The following is a 25378-nucleotide window of genomic DNA, read 5'->3' as shown; positions in this document are numbered from 1 at the left end:
ACCTTCTACTACACTTGGCAGATTTCAACTTATCCAACTTACCTTTGAGGTTCAACACAAAACCTCCAGCAGATACAGTACTGTTTCAAATTCTCACTACTGTAATGCAATATGTTCGGGCTTTGTAGACGAGAAAGCGATGCTCCGCTGGGAATGTCGACGTTTGGATGTTTCAGTACCCGGTGTTACAGAGCTCATGATGATGTACACCAGCTCCAGACAGATACTAGCGTGTGATGTAGCTGCCTGCAGATATGCCTTTGGTTCCCTGCAAAGCAGTCTCTGGGGTTCAGGGACCTCTGGTGCACTGTGCTCCATGAGCTTTCAGCTACATATCATCAGGGCAGCCCTTCCAGACTGCTACAATGAATCTCATATGCAAACACTGGGGGCATGTGTTTGTGCTATTCTGTGTGTATTTCTTCAAAAACAGGCATTTACAGTTTTAAATTTACAGTATTTATGCCATGTACTATTTGTATATATCAATGTGTGTGTTCATCTTGTAAACACGGTTCCAACAAATCAGTGAACACAAGCAAAAATAACTCCGCTTGTCACAAAATATGCATTACAACACGGCTAAAGCTGCCATGAATCAGTTCAATTCATTCTCTTACTTTTATCCTGTTATTTTTTTCCCCATCTCTCATGCCTACAGAAACAGCAGGGAAAAAAATAGTCATGTCACGCAGCCGGGATGTGCTATTTTCGTGGCTTTGCCAAATGATTCAGTGTGTTTCATAACCTGCTATTTTGAATGTAGCTACACACACAGATAATGTGCAGTGTTGTGGCATTGTTAATAACCAGCCGTTCAGTACAAACAGCAACACAGAATCACTTCTAGCTTTGAATCAGCGATGCCGCCACGAGCCTCAGAGACTCAGACTAGTGTGTTGTCCAGGTCTTATTTTTGGATGTCCTCAAGTTACATCTCAATTGTTAACTGGAAGTGGATGAATATGATCAGTGCTTATTTTTTTATTGGGACTGTTGTCTCAGTCTTCAATGAGGCAATGCAAACAGGTGACAGTTTAAAAAATAGCCACATTATTGTGAAATGTCTCCGTCTGGTGTTTGGTCATAAACCAGTGGTGTTACTTTAGATCACTGGTGTCTAATGATCACAATTTGTCTCCAGTTACTTTTGCAGAAGTGGAAACTGTTGTTTACGTTTGACTTAGCACAATGGTTGGCTTATAATGAGCAATGTACTTACAGGTGAAACTACCACATATTGCATTTAAGTCCATCTTTAGCGACAATGTACACTGCCTATTTGTTAAAGCATCGTTCCAAACCCCGCGAGTCGTTTGGTGCCGGGCCGCGAGAGTTGAGGCTCGAGTGTGAAATTCATGGTTTTAGGTTTTTTATCGTTAACTCGGTTTCCCTGGGTATTTTCCTGTGTTGTAGTTGTGTGTCTTATTTTGAAAGAAATATTTACGCGTTACCATAGGAACCAGAGAGCATTAAGGGGCAGAGAGGAGGATGTTACTCTCAGTGTTGTTGGCACATTTCAGGAGGACGCTGCTAATAAAGTTACACAATTACACAGTGAATTGGCATTTATTATTATATTTACAAAATACCACAGTTTTTGTCTCGGTCATATCATTTTATTTTGTTGTATTTATCCACGACACCTTAAAGGCTGGTCCATGAAAATATTGTCTGACATTAAACCGGTCCGTGGCGCAAAAAAGGTTGGGGACCGCTGGTTAAAGTATCAGTCGGTAATCTTTTAGCTCTATGAGTCTGACGTGACAGCCCTGCACAGAAGTCCATTTTATTTCCAGTGAGGGCTGTTACTTTTTCATTTGCATTTAAACTTTTACTTGTGGAAAGAATTAAATGTTTGAACTGGACTAACCTGTTTGCATTAAGCGTGGCATTTAAAGGAACAAAAGAGCTTTTGAAGTTGTTTTTCCTTGTTTTCTCAAAATTGAAGGTTTGCTGTTTGACCTGTTGCTTGCCTTGCTGTGCTATCATTAGCCTAAGCTAGTGGATAAAAGAAAAACACGAAAGCATATGAGAACAATGTAGCTTGCCATCACCAGTGTGTGAATGTGTGTGTGAATGGGTGGATGACTGGATATGTAAAGCGCTTTGGGGTCCTTAGGGACTAGTAAAGCGCTATATAAATACAGGCCATTTACCATTTACCAACCAGCGAGGACTTTGAAATGTACAGAGGGAGGAACTGGCAGTTAAACTCACAGCAAATTGGTGGACTCAGCTGCGAGATTGCCACCTAAGTGGGCTGTGGAGGCGCCAGAATAAAAGTTAAGGAAATTTGCGTTTGGGTGATTATTTCTTTATTGCATCAGTGCTTCTTGGGAATAAATTTTATACCATTGGAAAGCCTGTTTATTCTCTTTAAATGTTGCCAAATTTGTAAGAAAAATGCATTTGTAGGTTGAGCAGCAGAGTGGAGCGTGTGGGTTGTGCTCATAAAAAACTTGCCAAATCTTTTCTTGCAAAGCCAAACAGCTTATTCTGCTACTGACTCTTGTTTGGTGTCATTTATTGGATTGGATGAGGTCTGAAGAAACAAGACATATTATCAATTTGTAATTAATAAAATGTGATGTAATTCAGTTGCTTTCCAACAGTACAAGATTTATTGCCAAGAAACATTGCTACAACAAAAGAATAATCAACCAAACACAAATGTTCTTACTTTTTGTGCTAAGATGAGCAAAGATAAACTCTGTGTTGGTTAGAGTGACAGGGCTGTGCAAGTAGAAAATCTGTGGTTGGAAAACCAAAGCAAATAGCTGAAAGGGTTCTCACCCCATCAGCTCTATCCTGAAAGACAAGATGCCAAAGAAGTGGATAACTTTACAGTGTTACTTTTAATTATAGGAAAAGCACAGGTGTTGCTAATTACATTAATGATAGCTGTGTTGTGTTTAAGTGCCACAGTAAGACATGGCTGTGAGCCAGCGTACACATTAATAGCCTTCAGAACTCTGAAACGGAAGCAGCTGAAAGGAATTAGGCTATCATCATCACTATTATTATTATTTTTTAAATTTAATCCGCACGTGTGCTTTTCTTAGACTGACATGCCACTTTAAGAGCCTTATAACTGAAGGACACTTGTATCTAGGCGCTTAGCTTAGCAATATCTGCTTAGTGATTTGGCAAAGTAAAAATATTTAATGCTGAATCTTTCTCTAGCTTTTGGTTAAATGCAAAAACCAAAAAAAAATCAGATTTTAATGCTTAATTATAGGGATCGTATTACCAGAAATCATAGCTCTAAGGCTTTCAAATTCCACTTTAAAACACACCAATTTTAAGTTTTTACCTGCAGTCAAAGATGAGTAATTTTATGGATTTAAACAAATAGAGCGTCAGATAAAAATAGTAATGTTTCTGCTCGTGGGATAAGCTGTGCAAATGTTGGCTCAACTGCACCTGATAACAAACTGTCATTTCATGACTTTTGGCCAAAGGGAAAGTCACGGGATTAACTAGAGAGTGGGATCCCACCAGCATTGTTTGTCATCATTGCCCTTTGAGTCTCATTGGTTCATAACTTTATTGCTGAAAGCCCTATATTGTGTAACACGGTGGCTTTTTTAGACAAAATCAATGAATAATTTCGTTGGCTTAATATTACAGGCTGTGAGTTCTAGGAGCTGAGCTGTACAAGTGGGAAATTGGTTTTGGAAATTACTCTTTTTTTTTGTATTTATGTAAATGTCAGATATCTCCTATTTAAAGTTTCGACCTTTTCTGAGAAGTAATATTCAAACAAAATGCTGTTTTTATATCTCGCACAATAGCTTTGTTACAGACCTTCATACCATATGCAGAAAATGTCTGCCTTGTATGTGTGACTTGCCTTGATATGTCACTCCACGCAGTCACCAGTCACTCCACGGGGCTTTAGTGTCATAGAAGGACACAGAAACAAAACAGAAAACTCCACACGCTGAGAGTGGAGATGTTAACAGCCAAATTCAAAGCGCTCTCCATTTTCTCTGAAAGCTTCGGGGTGTGATACCGTAATTGCAAAGGTATCAGGTGTTAGCTTGAATCCAGAGGAAAGGTCAGATAGTGAATTAATAAAAAACACGCCACAGTCACTCTTGGCTTTAATAATGTCACTGTCTTAATTAACTCGCCTATCAGATGTCAGGCGGAAAATCCATCTCCACTCAGAAAAATATCTGTGAAACAGCTTAACAAGGTTAAATCAAAGTGGAGGGAAGAGTTTACAGTATTTGCGCATGTCTGCCTGTAGGCTTTTATTACACTGACAAGCTGCGTGTGAAAGTGTTAACGGAGGAGCGTTTAACGCCTTGCCAACTGATGCTCCATCACAGATCAACAACACTGTACTCTCTCACGCCTGCAGGATCATTGATGCCTTTTGGATCAGCCCCACGGTGCCTGTGCAACTTTCAAATCCGGTCCTCAACATTACCTATCGATGTCTTCAAGTTCCCATCCACTGCCACACACACACACACACACACACACACACACACACACACACACACACACACACACACACACACACACACACACACACTACTTAAATGCAACCCAATACCCCAGACTTGCAGGTCTGACTTACCCCTTCACTTCTCCTTCCCATCAAACTTGGCATGAGGCCGCAGGGTATCCTGCACTGTACCTCACATCTTTTGGTAGCTAGAATACAGAATGTTCCATAAATATAACAGTGCTCCTTGTTTAATATGACACCCACAAACCTTAGAGACACACAGAAAGTGGAGTGAGACTGTCTTCAGTTTTCATGTGAAAGTTCACATTCAGATTGGTATCCATCACAGAGCCATCAGGGAGTCAGCTAAGTCATGCCAAATTCCTTGTTCAGCATGAGACAATGAAGCATGCAGTCAGAGACATGAAGAACTGTAATCTGTGGCAGGAAGGAACAGTGAGGGCCTCGATATGAAGCTTTAAAATGTCATATTTATGTAAACAGCAATTACAGAGGAAGTCCAGGAAAGGGGGATTCTTTTTGAAAAGATGTCAGGGCTATGCAGGTGTGTTTTGATTTGACTTGAATGACACACAATAGGCAGCATTAGAGACTGTAGTTTGTGAAGTTGTGTTTTGAAGCCTCAGTTTAGTATTTTGTATCTTTGTGGAGGGAGAAATATTTGAATGAAAGTGTGCAATGCTAAGTTGGCAGTTAATAGTAGCTTCGCCTGCAACGACAGTTGCCTCAGTGGGATTTATATTGTGAGGTAAAGACCCTACAATAATACAGACAAAACCCCAACAATCAGACAACCACTTTTGAGCAATGGGAAGTGAGAGTGGGGGAGCAGTGGGAATGAAAAGCTCCCTTTTAACAGGAAAAACCAGGCTCGGGGAGGAGAAGCCATCTGCCACAACTGGTTGGACGTGAGGGGAAGGAGACAGGACAAAAGAGAGACATGTATTAATAACAATGATTAAATGCAGAGTTGTGTGTAAACATGTGGAGAGTGAAGAAGAAACACTCATGAGACACTCCCAGTAGCCTAGACCTACTAACTAAGGGAGGGTTTGAGGTCACCTGATACAGCCCTAACTAAATAATTACATTTCTAAATCAGCTAAATTGGAGCACAGTTCTTTGTCATATAACTGCATTAAAAATATTTCAAAAAGCACCAACACTACAACAAGTTTAAGAGATCAGTTTAGCTCAGCTAAAGCCTAACAAGCTGCTAAACTCATTTTTGACAGGCACTACCTCTGTCTCACCCTTAAGCACAAGATGTCTTCATGGACCTTTTTTTCGACAGCATTTGGTCCTTTGTGTTTGCATTATTTCCTCCTTTTTTCCCCACTGGCTCGTGTTTAATTGTCACTTTTTGCTTGGACTGGGTTAGGTTCCCACACTGAAAACTGATTAGTCATTGGTCAAAAAAAATATGTAGAGTTATTTAAAATGTGCCACTTAAAAATAGCAACCCCGCACGCTGTAAAATGATGAGGTGGGGATGACTGATGCCATAACCCTGTGTGTCATGTAATGCTGCCAAATGACACCTTATGTGTAACTGAGACACGTCGGCAGCTTTGACAAAACGGTATAATTTGATGCCCGGGGAATGAGATGTGGCTGGACAGCTTTTGAGTACAGCCACGTGCCTGAGTAATCACCAAGGGCCAACCCGTGGAGCTGTAAAATGAAGCCAGTGTGGAAGTGGAAAAAAATTGCAGTTCCTCTAGGAGTCGATCCCCACAGACGCAAAAACATTACTGCGTTTAACAGCATGCTTAAAGCCTGGTGCAAAAGAAGATTGTTTTGAATAGTTGAATAGTTTTATCTTCATAACAACTCGAAGCTCATCCACTTGGACGATTGAGTTAGGGAGCACGACTCACCCTGGCCCTCCAGCCAGTCATGGTAGACGACCGCCCCATCCTGAGAGGGTTCTGCTGGAGGTTTCTTCCTGTTAAAAGGGAGTTTTTCTTTCCCACCCTCCACCTGCTTAATCACTTTGCATTTAATCATCATTATTAATCTCTGGCTCTCTTTTATCTTGTCTCCCTCCCCTTACCCCCAAACAGTTGTGACAAATGCCTGATCCTGGTTCTGCCTGCTTCTTCCTGTTAAAAGGGAGTTTTTCCTTCCCACTGTTGCCAAGTGCTTCCTCATTGGGGGTTGTCTGATTGCTGGGGTTTTCTCTGTATTATTGAAAGGTCTTTACCTTACAATATAAAGTATGTTAGAGTGACTGTTCTTGTACTTTGTTGCTATATAAACACAACTGAACTGAACCGAGCTCATCCACTACTTAGTAGTCAAGTAATTAAGCTGGATCCCTGCACTGTATTTGTGCTGTTGGTGCCTTTTGGAGCATTTACAGTGGATTACAAATCACAACAACAGTCACCTCAAGGCACTTTATATTGTAAGGTAGACCCTACAATAATGCATACAGAGAAAAAAAACCCAACAATCATATGACCCCCTATGACCAACCACTTTGGCGACAGTGGGAAGGAAAAACTCCCTTTTAACAGGAAGAAACCTCCGGCAGAAGCAGGCTCAGGGAGGGGCGGGGCCATCTGCTGTGATTGGTTGGGGTGAGAGAAGGAAGACAGGATAAAGACATGCTGTGGAAGAGAGACAGAGGTTAATAACCAGTATGATTCAGTGCAGAGAGGTCTTGAGTGAGAAAAGTGACTGAAGAAGAAAAAGTCAATGCATCATGGGAGTCCCTTAGCAGCCTACGTCTATTGCAGCATAACTAAGGGAGGATTCAGGGTCACCTGAAAACTGAAGGCTCTCCCTCCCATTTTACTTTTAAATATTCTAGGAGCAACAAGTAGGCCTGCAGTGTGAGAGTGAAGTGCTCTAATGGGGTGATATGGTACTATAAGGTCATTAAGATAAGATGGAGCCTGATTATTTAAGACCTTGTATGTGAGGAGCAGGATTCTAGTATTTTACTAACTCACTCCTTAGCACTAATTAGCCAATATATGTGTTTACCAAAAACGTATGGTTTATGAACGGACCTTGATAAGATAGCTGATAAAAGAAGGTTCCACCCTTTCATCCATATAAGGCTTAATAAAAGCAAACAACATGACAGCAAGCAAAGCACGAGTCCACTGTTTATGATATCCACCTGTCAGAAAAAGAAGCCACACCCCGAGTCATGCAAACTTTCTCCTTACCGTGTTTCTATAGCTGTAAAACCATTTTTTTGTACCAGGCTGTGAACAGACATGTTTATGTTGTAAAGGTGGACGTCTCAACATGAGCGTCCATTAATGTGGGTTGATTCAGCAAACAACAGTAACCTAAACCCTACCTCAGAGCTTCCTGCACAGCGTCTCACACCTTTTCAAGGACGCATTTATTTCTGTCCGAAAACTGCAGCGCAGCGATGCAGTCTGAGCACAGGCTTGTTATCAAAGTCTGATTCAATCCAGAGATCAGAGCACAAACAACAACAACAACAAAACAAACACTGAAATCTCCCAATTTAAATTAGTTGTTCACACTGTCAGAAAATAATATGCTTACAGACTCCATCACTAAAAAGCTGCCAGAGAAAGCGTGCTTTGAGGGCATTTCGGTTCTGTAAACTGTTTTGGCTCATAGCTACCTTTGTGAGGAGGGATGAAAACATTTAAATACACACAAGCTATTTTTGTTGTTTATCTTTAATATAACAGCGCAAGAGAAAAAGAGAAAGCAACCATCCTTGGTCATGATGAGCGTCGTAAGGAGCGGAAACATGATCATTCAAAGCTGGATTGATAAGTCACTCTATTGTTGTTCGCTAACCCATTCACGTACCACAGTCTGCCTGAGAGTAATTTGGAGCCAAGGGCAGTCACAGCTGAATTCTCATTGTGATCCACTGAAATACAAAAAGGGTGCAAAACAAGTTATTGGGAGTCTGGTGATATTTGTGAGTTTAAAGCTTAAAGAACACAGACGTAAAATGTGAGTTTTTGGTCAATATGTTATTAATCTGTCTGCAAAATGTTGATCCGTGAGCAAATTTTGTTTCTTAACTCATGCTACTCTGATAGCAATCACAACTACAGAGCTTTTTTTTTTCAAGGCTTCTCCTTTAATCCTGCTCTAATCACATATAGCACAGAGCAGAAATTATTAGGCATTTTTAATTATTAATTTTAATATTCTGAATGTGCTATGCCTCACCCAGATAACATTTGCTGTTTCAGAGCTGGCCCTCTCCAGAGCACCACACATGTAAGTGTGTGGGTCTGTCCTCGGTAAAAGTAAAGATGATTTACTGTGTTGTTAGAGTTTTGCCGCGATGAGATTAGATTCTTTACCACCTCTATTATCTGTATTAACTGAATGTATGCTCATAGCAATTGCTTTATCTCTTAGCAGAAATGCATTGACACTGGGACACCGTGTACCATATATACATATATATATATATATATATATATATATATATATATATATATCTACCAAGGAGATGCTCTGTCCCCACTGCTGTTCTGCATAGGCCTGAACCCCCTCAGTGAGATCATTAACAAGACTGGCTACGGATACCGACTACAGAACGGCGCAGTTGTCAGCCACCTCCTGTACATGGATGACATCAAGCTGTATGCCAAGAGTGAACGAGACATCGATTCACTGATCCACACTACCAGGCTATACAGCAATGACATTGGAATGTCGTTCGGACTGGAGAAGTGTAGTCGGATGGTAACAAAGAGAGGGAAGGTAGTCAGAACTGAGGGGATTGAACTACCAGAAGGCAACATTGCAGACATAGAGGACAGTTACAAGTACCTGGGGATCCCGCAGGCAAATGGGAACCATGAAGAGGCCGCTAGAAAAGCTGCAACCACCAAGTACCTGCAGAGGGTCAGGCAAGTCCTGAGGAGTCAGCTGAATGGTAAGAACAAGATCCGGGCCATCAACACGTACGCCCTGCCCGTGATCAGGTACCCTGCTGGGGTAATAGGCTGGCCAAAGGAGGAGATAGAAGCCACTGACATAAAGACAAGAAAGCTCCTGACCATGCATGGAGGGTTTCACCCCAAATCCAGCACCCTGAGGCTGTACGCTAAGCGGAAGGAAGGGGGCCGGGGACTGGTGAGTGTCAGCACCACAGTCCAGGATGAGACAACGAACATCCAAGAATACATTGGGAAGATGGCCCCAACTGACCGAGTGCTCAGTGAATACCTCAGGCAGCAGAAACCCAAGAAAGAGGAGGGAGACGAGGAACCATCATGGAAGGACAGAGCCCTGCACGGTATGTACCACCGGCAGATAGAGGAGGTGGCTGATATCCAGAAATCCTACCAGTGGCTGGACAAAGCTGGACTGAAAGACAGCACAGAGGCACTAATCATGGCAGCACAAGAACAAGCTCTGAGTACAAGATCCATAGAGGCTGGGGTCTATCACACCAGGCAAGACCCCAGGTGCAGGCTGTGTAAAGATGCCCCAGAGACAATCCAGCACATAACAGCAGGGTGCAAGATGCTAGCAGGCAAGGCATACATGGAACGCCATAACCAAGTGGCCGGCATAGTGTACAGGAACATCTGTGCCGAGTATAACCTGGAAGTCCCGAGGTCAAAATGGGAGATGCCCCCAAGGGTGGTGGAGAATGACCGAGCTAAGATCCTGTGGGACTTCCAGATACAGACAGACAAAATGGTGGTGGCTAACCAACCAGACATAGTGGTGGTAGACAAACAGAAGAAGACGGCCGTAGTGATCGATGTAGCGGTTCCGAATGACAGCAATATCAGGAAGAAGGAACACGAGAAGCTGGAGAAATACCAAGGGCTCAGAGAAGAGCTCGAGAGGATGTGGAGGGTGAAGGTAACGGTGGTCCCCGTGGTAATCGGAGCACTAGGTGCGGTGACTCCCAAGCTAGGCGAGTGGCTCCAGCAGATCCCGGGAAAAACATCGGAGATCTCTGTCCAGAAGAGCGCAGTCCTGGGAACAGCTAAGATACTGCGCAGGACCCTCAAGCTCCCAGGCCTCTGGTAGAGGACCCGAGCTTGAAGGATAAACCGCCCGCAGGGGCGTGCTGGGTGTTTTTTTTTTTTTTATATATAAATAATTATTATTATTATTTTTTTCCTTTTGCTTCAGTGATTACACAACTAATTAATCTAACTTTTGACGGCTCTGTCTTCTAAAATAGAAGGAAATAATGCAGGATTTGTGCTGACATGTGAAGTCGGAAGGCTATTTTTCTCTGTTGTTCACAGCTGGGTGCTAGAAGCTGAGGAAATGCTATCAATCTTCTCCTCTAAGTCTCTCAGAGAAAGTGTGTTTTCTTTGAATATCAAATTATTCTCTTCCACAAAGAGAAATCTAAATGTTTGTTTTCCGAGATATTCCTTAAGCAGTCTCACTGCCGTACACAATTTGCTTTATTTTATTTTATTTTTTTCGTCCCCAGCTGCGAAGAGCTTTTCTGCAGCATTGTGGGATAATAACCTCCATCAACAGCGCACTTGAATACAAGTGAATTTAGTATGCATACTGTTATCTTTGAGTATGCTTAATTTCAGCACTTTTCCAGAATGAACGCTATGCATACTGAGTATTGGTTACAATTAGCATGTCACTTATAAAGTTGGATACAGCATATGTCTTGATTTTAGCTGCTGTATTTCAGCACCATGGACAGAGCCGCTTCTGTGGGAAGCTGTGTGGCCTGTAGGGTGAAATTCTGCTCTACAAGCCTCTGCAGGGAGCACAGGTTAACAACAGAACAGCGCCCCTAGAGCAGGTGGGGATTAAGTCAAAAAAAAATACTCAAGGACACTTAAGCAAAGTAAATGCTTCCTGTCACCGGGGCTTGAGCTTAAGCCCACTGGTTGAAAGATGGGAAAGACGTGCTGACAACTTCATTGGCTCGAGCAGAAACAGGAAGAAACGGGAGAGGGGAATTACAGTGTTTGCTGCAGATTTAAATCAACAGCACTGTAACATGCTTAAAATGTTTCTCCAGGAAACCCCAAGGACAGCACCCCTCTGACCAGTATTACCATTAATATGTTTTATCTTCGGCGCACTCTCATGTAATTACCACTCTCCCTGAAGGCAAAAACCTCCCTCCTTGGCACTACCCTTCCTTGTTTCTTTTGCCTTAATTCAGACGCACACAGCCACGCACACGCACAAATAAAGACCCCTTTTAACAGCTGGGATGCTGCCAGCCTGTGTTTGTGTTGCTGCTGATAATGTGCCACCACTATATTTGTCACCACCACCCCACTCACTCAAACACACCCAAATAGCTATGCCAGCATATGCACAATCTACCCCATGGGTACCACGCGCACACATGTGCAGTATGCAAGCACTGGCAACCTTGCGGTGCAACAATTCACACCATGTGAATGCTTAAATATAAATCATGAGAAATACACACAATCCATTGTGTGCACACTCTGGGGCCAACCGGTGTGTGAAGCAATAAAACAGAGAAAAGAGTAAATATATCGCGTGCAGCTGGAATACACTGGTCACGCTCTATCTCCTGCTCCCGCGTACCGGGCCTAATTTCACATTCAGATTTTACATTCATGTCTAATTAGGAATAGCTCTTTCTCTCTACTCATTATCGCTGTTTGACCTTTTGCTTGGGCTGTTTGAGAAACTGAGCAGTAGTCAATGAGTGGTCAGTGATAATGGCTTGTTATTTAGCTCAACACATGCTGATTAAATAAGATAGGCCCATGCGTATATACCAGCCTGTTGTTCCCAAATGGGCTTGGCTAATACGGGGCACCTCCTGTAGTCATAAAGATGCTTGGACAACAATATAGCTTCAACAAGCTGCACAAGAACAAGAAGACGCAGCGAGATCAAACAGTCCCTCTGCTTACTGGGACTTTCCCCTCTTTCAGATTTTACCCAGTCTCCCTTATGCAGGCATTCATTGGCATGAATTAATAATACCACTTCAAACAGATGCAAATTCATTGTACTGTGTCCTCTCCTGTTTTGACAAATGCTAAGGTATGTAGGCAGACTCCATCTGAATCCGCTGCTGTGATGAATTCTCCCGAGAATGTGGTGCCTATGCCAAAACTAGACTCCCGTGGCCTTTTGGACCTCTAAGTTTTATAGACACAGCATCCGCACAATGTATATTGATCCCTGAGACACTGCAAAGCGAGTGCTGCGCAATGTGTTCTTGCATTTAAATACAAGAACATCATTTAAGTGCATCTTAATTTAGCATATAAAAACAAGCAGCACACAAATATACGTGAGCGCAGACGGAGACACGCACGACACTCACACAAATGTTGGCAGCGAAGTAGGCTCGGTATGTCTTTCATAAGCTGTGTCTGTGTGTGGGCTGCTGTGGCATGCATAAAATATTATTTTCTCAACAACTCGAGGTTGTGGAGGAGTTAGTTCAGGAAGGGGTGGGAGGGAAGGCCAGGGGATATACAGTATTTGGGCAGCTGACAGCTGCGTGCGCGTACGTCTGCGTGGGAGTCTTGGAAACGGGAGTGGGAGTTACTGGCGTTTGAAATGCAATGAGGTGCTTTTGAAAGGAGCGCCTGTCACAGGTAAGCAGGGTAGCGAGTGCAAGAAGTGTACAGTGATAAAAGGAGGAGAGGAGAAGTGCCCGTGCTTTAGGGTGGCGTTCGGTATCTGAGGGCTTTTTGCACAGTCTGAGGAAAGCACTCAACGCCACACACACTTAAATACAAAAGCTGCTGAAACATACATATACACTTTGATCCTTTTGGGAACAATCCTCAGATTTTAGGGGACCAAAGTAAAAAGCTTTTTTTTTTTAGCCTTGGTTTTGGGACCAAAGAGTGTGCGTGTGTGTGTTGAAGCTTTGTTAAGCCCAGAACAAAGACTTGATTCCATTGCTCAAGGTGATTGAGAGATGCTCTTGATGTTCTCTTCGCTTTCATGCATACTGTAAGGATAAAGATATGCCTTATAAATCAATAATTCCTGCATCACGTGCTCGGAGCCCGTCTTTGGTGCAGTGATGTCCTCCCCCTGTATCATTCTGCGTCCTCTGTAGTGCAATCTCCTCCTCGCTCTTCACTAGCTATTGAATGTCAGAGCAGTGCTGCTTAAAAATATAGCTTTCTTTTAAATCCTGCTCAGTTTATACATGTGGATTTTGAAGTGGAATTTATTAATGTCATGCCCTTTCAGGGATATGACTAATTATGAGAGAAAGGTTTGAAGGAGAATGTGTCGCCTGGGTGAGGTTATATAGCTGTTTCATCTGTCAACACTTTGAAACTGGTTCACCGTGCTCACACATTAGGGCTCTTACTGTTGTTGGTTAATCAATAGCTACCTCTCCATGCTCACTTCTTTTCTTCCCCTTTCCTTTTCTCGATGGGAAGCAGACGACAGGCTTAGGAAAGGACAGGCTTTGACGATGCTGTCAAAATGTGTGTGTTTTTCAGGACAGATTATACCACCCCCTTTTTTTCTAGAGTGCTGAAGTGCTATCGAAAAGTTTTTTTTGTCTTTAGAAGAAAAAAAAAGAAGTAATAATTGAAGATGAAAATACTGTATTCTTGCCTGTAGGTTGAAGGCTGTGGAGGTGTTAATTTGGTTGTGAATGCTTGGAGGAAATGTAAAATGAAATCTGCGAGAATTTATGGTCGTGAAGCGTATGCATCGGGAAAGGTCACAGCTCTGTCATTTAAAAGAGGAGGAAAAAAAAGATTTCAATAAATGGTTGGCTCTGTCTCCGGTGAGATACTCGAGCTGCGTATGGCTGACTGGGTGATGCTGGAGCACTGGTGGAGAACAGAGGGGAGAAAGAGTGATGGAGCACATCCCTAACACCCTTCCGGAGAAAGAATACCCCAGTTAACTCTTAACGTCCCCCGAGATCAGGCCATCCACTGCAAGGGCAGAATAATACTGTATCTCTGCTGCAGCTGGTGAGCATTGTTGACAGCACTGATCCAAGATCCCTTATTAGAGAATGAGAGAAACCCCTTCAGCAACGTCACCCTGGAGAGAGGATGGTGCTAGGCAGGGGGATTGAGAGAGAGAGAGATGAGGGTTAAATAAAGCAGAAAAATAAGAGAAATTGTAGAAAATTGAAGGAATTTATTTTTAGAAGACTGCACAGGAAGAGGCAACCACACTGAGGGGAAAATAAAGGAGATAATCAACAGAGAGAATTACAAACTATTGAGAGAATAATTGTTAGTTTCTAGTTGCAACGTGCAACGGCTGCCTTTTTTGGTTTCCGTGGTGGAAAGATTGATCACCGGCCAATCGAACGCAGCCCACAAGGAGCAAAGAGTTCCGAGAAGTAGAAGCTGTGTTGGCTTTGCAGTTTGCATGTATGAGACTAAGTAATGCTCAAGGAAACTGCCTCCAGCTGTGAAGTGAAGTAGTGCAGGGATACTTGGAATCCAATATCAGTGCTAAGGCTTGAAGTAGCCTTAAGGCAAGGCTGCATTATAGATCTAGCCCTTGTTTCATGACAGCATGTGAAGTGCAACGTACCCCGAGCACGCAGGTTTTAATAGATGTGTCATAGGGGATGAGCATGCTCGTAATCAAGGGGAGAGGACGGGTGGCAGGACTGCGGACAACTTCCCATTAAAGTGATTCCTGCCAGACTACCATCTTAGCATTCACACCAGTAGCGGTTGCTTTCTCTTTAGACTCTCACATCGTCTTTTATGAACCTCTAAATCCACCTCTGTGCTCGCTGTTCCTCCCTGTACACCCCAGCTGAGCTTCCATGTTTTCCAAATAGGGCAGGAATAATTAGATGAGCAAACATGGTCTTATGGAGAACAAGCTCATCTTTTTTTGTTTCGACCAACTGCATTTATTTATTTATTTATAGCCTGATGAGATACTGTTTAATTAGGTCGTGTCACTTTAACTATAATGCGGTGACACCAGATTCAATGCAACTGACATTACGTCTGAAATGCACTCTAACCAGCACCATACAGCTTCTGCGGCTCTAATGAGCCTTATTATCAAATAAAATGTTGTCTGACTTTGCTCCAAAAACTTTCCCCAGCATGAAGTGTATTAGATACACTGTATCATAGCTGTACGCCAGGGCTAGTTATAAAACACGTGTCATCCTGTCCTTAATAAGTCTCTCCTGTATAGCAAGGCCAGTCCCCCCCCCCCCCCCCCCCACCCAACCACCCCCTCTCCACATCTATTATCGCTCTCCTCCATAGACAATAATGTTCAAAAAGAATCACAGTAAAACACTGTGACATTTCAAATCTCTGCAATGAGCTGGTTGTCAAGGAGATGTCTCAGTGAGATGTGTCAGGCAAAAAGAGGAAGTGCTCTTTTAAAAGAGCGTTTACCCAGCCACCGGAGGTGTAATGTGCCTGCCATTAGGACTCTGCAGGCAAATAAGGGAGTTAGAGAGACGCACTGTTCTCCACAGTGTAAGAAAGCACCTTTAGAGATCCGGGGGGAGTCCCTCTGAATCCTGATCAAAATCCATTAGAGTCTTGCGCAGTTAAGGAGAAAAAGTGCAAAATGGCTTATTCTTGCACACTTTTGTGACTATGTTCATTTTAACAAAGATGATGAACACTTTCAAGCATAAGCATAAGTAAACAGACAAATAGCCAGACAGACATTTAGAAAAAACATGCATGTTGTTGTTCATGTTTGCATGTGTCACCTGCTCAAAGCCTAACCTCTGAATTGTCGAATCATGTTCTGGTGCTTTTCCAGGGCATCCTCCAAGATTTTCTCTGCAGGATCCATTTTCCAGCGCCATTCAGTGCCGACAGGGTTGGTATGATGTCTGTTAGTGGAGCACAAACATGAATAAATAGGAACTAACAGCAGTCAAGATGTAACTGCTTCAGCAAGCACCAACCAAATGTAGCAATACAGCAAACTAAATATTAATCAAAGAGCAACCACTGTAGCCTTAGAGATGGTATTACCTTCTTTGGAGACATGCTTCTGGAGCATAAAAGGGAAAATGAACACTGCTTGTGGCTACAAATGGAATAAATGGCCTAAACAAACTGTAAATATGGGCTCCAAACCAGCTTCAGTACAAACAAAGGACATTACACCTCATCGGTGGTATTACTCCATGGTAATTCTGATTTAGAAAGTCCAAGACTATTAGACCGTTTGTTCAACACAAACATCACTTAAAAAGTTAAAGACATATTTCACTAGAATAAAAGGGAGGAGCACCTCGTTAAAGGTGCCAAATGCTAAGACTCAAGTTATTTACTCACAGATTGAAAGTGAATTATGTGGGCGTGTGTATTATCACCCTATAAAAACATATTAAGTGAAAGAATGCATGCTACTGTAAAAAAAGTGCTCTCCCTTTGGGTGTTAAAGGGAGCATGGTCCTGTAGTGACCAGGCAGCTGCATATTGACACACTGACACACACTGGTCATTTCTGCACCAGCCAGGCACAGTTAACATCAAACGGACAAGGACCTGGAGATCTTTTCCCCTCACTGAGGTCTCCTCTTGGATAACCTCATCCCCTTGGGGGGGAGGGGTGGGTGGGGTGGGGCGGAACTGTTTAGAGCGGACTGGCCGATGAAACTGACGAAAAGTGCCAAAAACTATTGTTGATAAAAGATGCATACTGCTGTGTTGTGTTGGGGGGATATAGCAAGACAGGCTGAAAGGCGGGTAGACTGAAGCAGCTGTCAAAATGGTTGTTTGTAGCCCCGCGCGTACAGCGCTTTGGGGAAATAATAAACTGCATCATTAGAACCCCTGTCATTCACAAGTTGTTTGTAGCAGGCTGGCTGTAAATACCCACTCCAATGCATCGCACATAGAGCACAGGTCAGAATCATTAGGTGGCTAATTTAGCAAAGAAAAACACATCTTATGAGATGGTGTGCAGGTGTAATAACACACCAGGCCCACTGCAGCCATAAATTAATGCCATATTCCATCTTCTGCTTAAAAGTAATTGAAGTGAATGCTGTTGATTTTTAAGGCTTTCTTTGGGTCCTATATATTTCCTCGCAACAACATGGAGTTTATTTTATTTATACTTTTTTGTATAATTTTTATAAAGGTTTTTTTTTTATGGGGTGTGGGGGTGAAATTGCACCTCTGCAGCTCTCGGGCCTGTTGCTCCATGGGACCGGATGAAAAAGCGAAACTTTTCCTCGTCTTAATGAGTCAGCATTCCAGCGCAGGACCACGGTGTGCAGCCATATGGCACCACCTGAACGAGTCTGACTAGTGATCCAGACGACCTCCTGACGCCTGCAAGTGTTTGTGTCTGTGGCCGGTCTGTGCCACACCCCCTTCTCCTCGGTGCGGTGGTATGATCCAGGGATACTGTTATAGCACCACCGAGCCTCACCAGCAACAGCATCATCGGGTTCAACTGCGGCTAAACGCACCGCGCCGGGATCCCTGTCACACCGCACAGCGGAGCTGGCTCGCGCACAGCCCCGTGCGAGGAGATCCCTTCCTCCCCGCGCAAAATCGTCTCGTCGTCCTCCATCGGCATTTCAGCGAGCATCATCAGCATCATCAGCACCGCCGCCTCGAAACCAGACCGCGGAGAGAGGGTGTCTCGTCCACATTTTTTAACCGGAGCTCAAGTCACATTTCTGCCGGTGGTGGGGAGGGGGGATAGCACACACTTCGGCTTTTGCAGGCTGCTTATAGCACGGAATCGGACTAAAGGGATGTCTTTACGTCGGGAAGGTAAGCGGCACGTTCAGTTCTGGCCTTTTTAGTGGGCTCATTAAGCGGGGGAGGGAGATCGGGCTACGGTGCTGCTTGGCTAAACGAGGCTCGGGTGCCGAGACAACGTGAGTTTCACGGGAATGGTGATTATCAGCTGTTCTGATGCGCCGTGCAGTGCTATGACCTGTGCGTGTCTGTGCGCGCGTGTGTGTGCAGTGTATGACAGAGTGAGGCAGACACGCAGAGAGGGGGAGAGTATATAAACGTGTGTGTGTGCGTGTGTATGTGAGTGTGTTTGTGTACGTGTGTGTGGTTGGGCTTTTATGAAAACCAGTGCACCTCGTTTGAAGTGTGGGGATGCAGACTTTGTGCCTGTGTGTGTGACAACCTGTCTAAATGATGACGATCCGAGTACAGTGCGCGGAGCAGCAGGCTGCCAGCTTTGTATGTGTCGTAGCCGTTTTGAACACTCACAGCCTTGAGTTGTTGGGGTTTTTTTTGTTGTTGTGTTTTGCTCCACTTCTGACTCGTCCGCTTTATCTCCATCAGCAATCAGATCCAGAGGGTGTAGATCTCTCTGACGCGCCTACCCGGGCCCGGGCTAGACATTACCACCAGTATAGGTCCAACAGGCACCGTGACCCACTGTGTTTCTCTGTTATTTTTACATCTCTCATGTCAACTCCTAGCCCTTCTGGATGGCTGGTGAGGCAATTTCTGGCCTAAATTATTGAGCTGCGTGATATCTATTTTCCACGTTGGCGCAGTTTAAAAATGTGTGAGGGTAAATAATTAACAGGCGGCAAATGCATTTTGATAAATCATAATTATTGTGAAGGCAGCGCAAATTGCACCGAGATGGATAGGCTCTGAGAGACTTAAATTAGACCTCCTCACTTCTCCCCTTCACAGCAGATTATAAATAATTGTTTGGAGTAAACCACTCAAGGCACATTTCCAATAAATAAATAAATAAGTCATAGATAAGACAACAACAAATAAGGAAAACAAATATATGAATAATGCAGATTTCTGAGGAATTCTCCAGATATATTATTCCATTAGCTTTGAACTCTCATTCCACATCTTTTCCGATGGTATTAAATCTGGCTTTGTTTGATTGAGGGGAGGCAAAAGCATTTTAATCATAAGCTATAATTCATCAGCATCTCTAATACATGCATCTAATGCATCACCCACTACAGCCACTGTACACATCTCTCAGAGAGCTGCATTAGTGTTTGGACTGTTTCACCCATCTGGCATACCTGATTCCTGCATTATTATTTTGGAGTGTTCAAAAAAAAGAAAACAACAAAAGCAAACCAACCCGGTGTGGCTTCTGCTGCAAGCTTTGAACTGTGGGGATTTTTGTCACACGGTGTAACCCTCCCGTGTCACTGCCCTACCTGGCTTTGCTCACAACGAAGCTGTAGCTGTGCTTTATTCTTCTTCGGCTTGCACATTATTGATAGTCATGATAAAAATCAGGCACTTTGTCTCAGCTCCATGTGATTAATAGAGTGCATCTTGTACAGGAGGCTTGATAACACACATACACACATGCTCTCTTCTTCACCATATGGACGCACACTCTTTTAGTCACATTAGTCATAGGGAGATGATGTGCATGCACTGGACCAGCAGAGGTTGATGGTTGGTGCTCTGGTGTAGATTGGCTTCGCGTCGTGGTGGCGGCCTTCTTGTCATTCGCATACATGCAGATGACTTTCAGTCCTTCCGCGATGATCAACAGTGATTAAGTGCATGTTTTTTTTAAATGGCACACCCATAATGGCAACACCTTAACAACCACAGGACAGGCCTTTGAATTGAAATGTCACTTCAGCAATTAAATGCTGCGCACACACCACTGATAAGGCCTTCCTGTCAGTCAACCAACTCACCACACCACCCTTCAATCACTCGGATATTCCAGATTGTACATTTAAACTTGAGCTAGCACACACACACGTACACACACACACACACACACACACAGACACGTACACACACACACACACACACACACACACACACACACACACTCTCAGCAGCAGTTAGCAGTTGTCGCTGTGCTAATTATCTCCCTCAGTTGTTGCACTTTTTAATTTTCACAATTGTTGTTCTTAAGCGGGCGGTGCATATGGTGTTTTGGAAATCCAAAATAGCTGCTTAGTTCCTTGGCTTGGAGTCACATCATTATTTCAGTGCAACTTCCTGACAATTTGGGCCCCGAGTGCCGATTGTTAGGATGCTGGCATTTTGCCTCGGCTGTCAGCAGATCCCATTGTCCTGTGTCAAGAAACCACTAATAAAAAAAAAACCAAAACAAAAAAACTGTTCGCTTACTTCCAATAATTTGTGTTTTTCTGAGATTTGAGTGATATTGCATGGCCTTTGGATAGTGCAGTGCTGTGCGAGACAGCGGGGGAGTTCTTTTTGTTATCCAGCTCTGCATTATTTATGAATTTTCATTCCAGGAATGCAGTAGCCCCTGGCACTGTAATGCTCCCCTCTCCCATGGAATCGCTCACAATCTTCCCTTCTGACCCACAAGTTTGTCCACAAAACTCATTTTCTTTAATAAAATTGGGGTCATGAATTAGCGAGAGGACAATGTGAAATGCATCAGAGGTTGTTTATTATATAGAGTACAACAATCAGTGCTGCAGCCAGGCAAAATGTGGCCCGGTGGGAGTTTTTATCCCTCTCTCTCCTCTTCTTCCTCTCGCTCTCTCTCTGCATGTCCATCATATAGTAGGAATGTAATTGCTGGAAAAGCATAAAATGCGTTTGCGTTCGCCACCCGGCTGATAATTTCAAAGTAAAAGCGCTCACGCCAGCCAGCTAATCAGAGTGCTAGACCCCTAGACTTGCAGACACAAACACACATATACACACACACACACATACGCAGCGTAGACACTTAGAGATGTAACCACTGTACAACTTCAAATATTTACCTTCTTGCTGCAATGCTGCTCCATCCTCAAGAGGAATTGTTTAACAAATCCTGCAGTGCTAATTAGCGTTTCCTCTATTCATTCGCCTGTGGTTGGCCTCTGCAGCAAGGAAATTGCCAGCCTGTGATTTTTTTTTCTTTTTTTTGAAAAAAGGAAATACAAAAGCAATATAGTGCTACCAAATTACCCTATAAAAACCTCACATAGTGAGCCCATCATTTAGACTTGACAATTCAGGCACTTGGAATAAGAAATCAGGGTTGGCACCAAAGTGATTACTGTTAAAAAAGCAGTAAATATGAAAATGGTTCAGTTGATGGCTTTGCAGACTCATTAACAGCTAATTATAAAAACAAGATTCATCAAAACAGTTGAACTCTTAGATATTTGGTCGCCATTTATTGATAAATATCACAAAATGTTACTTCAGTAAGTATCATGTATTGTATTTTTCTAGTAACTGACCATTATTAAGAATTCAGTAGTTACATATTAAGCTTTGAAGATTTTTTTTACTAGTGAGTGTGTGTGTGTGTCTAAACCAAAACCTGGACCGACAGCAACAGAGAAACAGATAGAAATAGTAACCAAAATCACCTTCTTTGCCAATGCTACACACACATGCACACACACACACACACACACACACACACACCTACAGACGCATAGATACAGTATATGCCGGAGGCACTCTTCTTTAAAGTACTCTGCTAAGTCTCAACTGGCATCTCCAGCCCTCTGTTCTCTCTTGTCGTCTTCCAGTGGGCTATGGGCAACAGTCAGGAACTATGTACAGTTCAATAACTACTCAGGTGTTATGTGAGATTTCTATGACAAAAATGCAATCACAGCCTCCCTTCACACTCCTCCACTTTCATCCTGGTCCCCCTCCTTTCAGATTTCTAGTCTGCACACAGAAGGATCAGAACCACGAGAGGCTGGCTGGTCAAGCCCACTCTACCTCTCTTTAAAATATGAGATTAATTTGTCAAGAGGTGTGTGTGTGTGTGAAGACCAGCGCTGATGGCGCACACCTAGACAGAAATTTGAGATAGCTGTCAGAATATTTTTAATTTCAAACCTTAGCACGTGCGCGTTAAGGTTTGAGGACCTAATTTTGCGTATTTATGTTGAATTATATTACACACAGGGATACAGCAGACAATCTTTTTCATCGCTTATTAATACATTTTCTTGCTTTTTAAAAAAAATAAATAAATATGGTTCTTAGAATTTGTAGTGATGCCTTTAAATGTCAGCCCAAGAGCCCCAAGCGCAAACATACAAAAACAACAAGTTAATGTTAGAAGGAGCCATAACCTCGCAATATGGAATATTTTTGCTTGAGTAATTACTTTTAACCCTAGCAGATAAATGTTATTTCAGTCAATCGCTGAGCTATTTCGGTGTAATTCTTTCTTTCATGACAGCATTTTATTTTCTGATATTGCTGTACTGGAACTATCATAAAAAATGACAATGCAGTATCTAATGACACACATAGAAAGCACTTCTACATGGACACGCATCCCACTGTAAAATCTTTTATTAATCCAGTCAGCAGACAACTTTAGCAGAAGAAAAATCAATTTTTGTTTCTTTCCCAATTTATTACCACATAAATTGTCCTTCACCTCCAGGTCCACATCTTGGAATTAGTGTCAAAATAATTAAGTTTAAACCAATTATATCATATCCTGCATTTGTTCACACAGAGGACAAAGGGGCAGCTGGCACTGGCTAGCTTATCGCCTGCAGACACGGGAGCCATCAGGAGAGGGTACCGGCTGAAATTGGATGCGTCAGATATGCCGAAAAACTGCGCACGATCCACCTTGAGGGTGAAGCAAACAGCCATGGTTTAGCCAAGTTACTAACTGGAGACTAAGTCGCCTTCACGTCTGCTCCATATTAGCGCACAATGAAGCTCAACAGCACGTCACACACCTACAGTTGCACCTCAAGACCGTGATTAATAACTCAATATGATTGAGTTGCATCAGTAGCTTTGTTGCATGCCCATGAAATGATTTATTTAGCACTATAAAACACAGTGATATTACACTGTAGATCTCTCCGCTAAACGAGTTCATCTATTTCCTGCTGACTGGTAAATAGCCTCATGTGTATCATCAGTAATATTCATAGCTCTACTTTCTAGATGATCATGAATTATTAACTCATAGAAAAGATGAATAGCGCCAAAATGGTGCTTGATGCATCTCTGCTGGAAGCCACATTTTGCACAATGCAATGTACAGTAGGGTACAGTACGGTTGGGTTGGGTGTGTTTTTCAGTGCCTTGCGAGGAGGTGAATTGTTTTCATTGTTCAGGTTTAATTTCAGGGAGGAGACTTGATCCACCGTGAACTCAGGGATGTATTTCAAGCGCGTGCATCATCGCACCAAATTGACTTCTGTCTGTAGAGACACATATTCTTCGCTGATTGCAAGCCAGGATGTCAAGCCAAACTGCACAAAGCAAAGTGATGTGAAAAAAAGGAAGACCAAAAAAAACAAGGCAATATGTACTCCAAGAAAACCAGAGAACGGCAGAGCTGCACAGCCATTTTTCATGCGAACCAGGCTTTGTACATCACGTTTCCGGACGTAACAATCCCGAAATCTGAAATTTTACCAGATGCTCTCGCGTGTCATCCCCACCTTGGTCTCAAAAAGGAATTGTCTGGGGGGAAAAAATCCTTATTTTGTTCTCGTTAATGTGCTCGGATGACACAGTGATTCATTTGACAGGAACCAAAATGAGAAATGCAAATTGGTGAGGAATGTGCCCACTGCAGATTTTGCCTAACAAATTTTGAGGAAGGAGAAAGAAAAAGGACTGCAGTGGAAAATAAGATGCAGGATAAATGAAAAAGCAAGGCGGAGGTTTGAGATATCGAAGGAAAAAGTGCTTCAAATGTCTCTCTGCCACTTCCTAACTGTAAATACATTTTACAGTATGTGTGCTATTGATTTCAAATTTATGTGATTTGTTTATCTGGAAATCTGCAACTCTTCTCTTTCGCTGTTACATCTCACCATGGCCTGTCTGTGCGTCTCACATATATATTATAGCCTTTAGGGCTGAATACACATTTCTAACAATCCTGCATTCATTCTTGGTGAAAGCTCGAAATTTTTATGTCTGTCTCAGAGCATGGTTAAACAGACTGTCTGCCATAACCTTGAGGCGGATTTATATGTTTATATAAATTGAACAGACGTATAGGTGGGATGTATTCAGCCCATCGCTTCTGTCTCGTCAGCTCACAAAAGAGCATTGCGAGAACGTCGGCTTGTTCCCGACTGAGTCCCGTGGTCTTTGAATAGCTGCTTCTCTCTTTGTTGAGAAGTATTTTCCTGTGTGAGGCTGGTGAATGCCATCCGTGGCCTCAGTCTCTGAGCCGCCAGGAGAATCAGAGTGAAAGTGAGGGCTGAGAAGAGATCTGAGGAGCAGCAGGAGCCCTCTGGACTTTTGCATTGGGAGTGCCGCAAAAAAAAGAAAGAAAGAAAGAAAAAGATCTCCTCTTACACGCTCCTTGGTTTTCAGAGGCTGAGAAGCATCAAATTGTAACAGCGCAGACGGAAGATTAGCCCACTTAGCATTCAGAAATCAATCTGCTGGGCTGCTCAACAGCTACTAGTACATCGTTTCAGCTGCTCCTCTGGAGGACTAATGCTCTTTACTCACTCATTTCTCCGTAATCAACAACTTCATGAGTGAGGACGCACAGGAAATACTGTCTAAATCGCAAGTCACCAAATCCAATTTCAGGAATCAATGGCATTGATTTATCAATTAATTTTGCATCCCTAATGCTGCCACTTTGCTTGGCTTTGGGTGTTGGGAGGGTTTTAGCGGTCAAATGCATTATTGAAAGAGGCTTTTTTTCCAAGCAGTGGCTGATGCAGAGAGCTTAGGAGGTTGTCACTCATGATGTAAAGCTTTATTTGCAAAGCGAGTTAGTGCGAACAGCCTTTTAGTCCGCCGAGGAGGACAGTGACATGTATTTATCTTGCGAGAGAGGAGGAATATCAAATGTGTTGAATAAGGCTTTGCCTTGTCAGGAATATTGATTAAGTGGTTTTGGGTGGTGTCTCTTGCTCCGTGTGTGTGCGTATTTGCGGTCAAATCCCCGTGTGCCCCTTCAAGTGGATGTGAATACAGTACATGTGTGCTGTTGCATACTTGCATCATATTTTGTGTTTTCTTGTTTGCTCTCCGGCCTTCTAGGGAATCAGCAGAGGGCTTT

The 25378-nt window shown here is 43.0% G+C and overlaps 2 protein-coding genes across 3 annotated transcripts in view; one reads left to right on the top strand and one right to left on the bottom strand.

The window, feature by feature from the left end:
• LOC309720883 (uncharacterized protein) overlaps positions 1–17641 on the bottom strand; it is a 29764-nt gene extending 12123 nt beyond the window's left edge. The window contains exon 1 of the mRNA XM_082558083.1: positions 17567–17641. The gene's annotated coding sequence lies outside the window, so the exon portion shown is untranslated. The remainder of the gene's footprint in view (positions 1–17566) is intronic.
• Positions 17642–17700: 59 nt separating this feature from the next.
• Positions 17701–25378, top strand: part of tenm1 (teneurin transmembrane protein 1) — a 200713-nt gene continuing 193035 nt past the window's right edge. For both annotated transcript variants that reach the window (XM_082558044.1, XM_082558043.1), the window contains exon 1: positions 17701–18174. The gene's annotated coding sequence lies outside the window, so the exon portion shown is untranslated. The remainder of the gene's footprint in view (positions 18175–25378) is intronic.

Source organism: Aulonocara stuartgranti, assembly GCF_965226115.1.
Source record: "Aulonocara stuartgranti genome assembly, chromosome: 2".
NCBI lineage: Eukaryota > Metazoa > Chordata > Actinopteri > Cichliformes > Cichlidae > Aulonocara > Aulonocara stuartgranti.
Note: the sequence above shows the minus strand (reverse complement) of the source record. Positions and strands in the feature narration are given on the sequence as shown.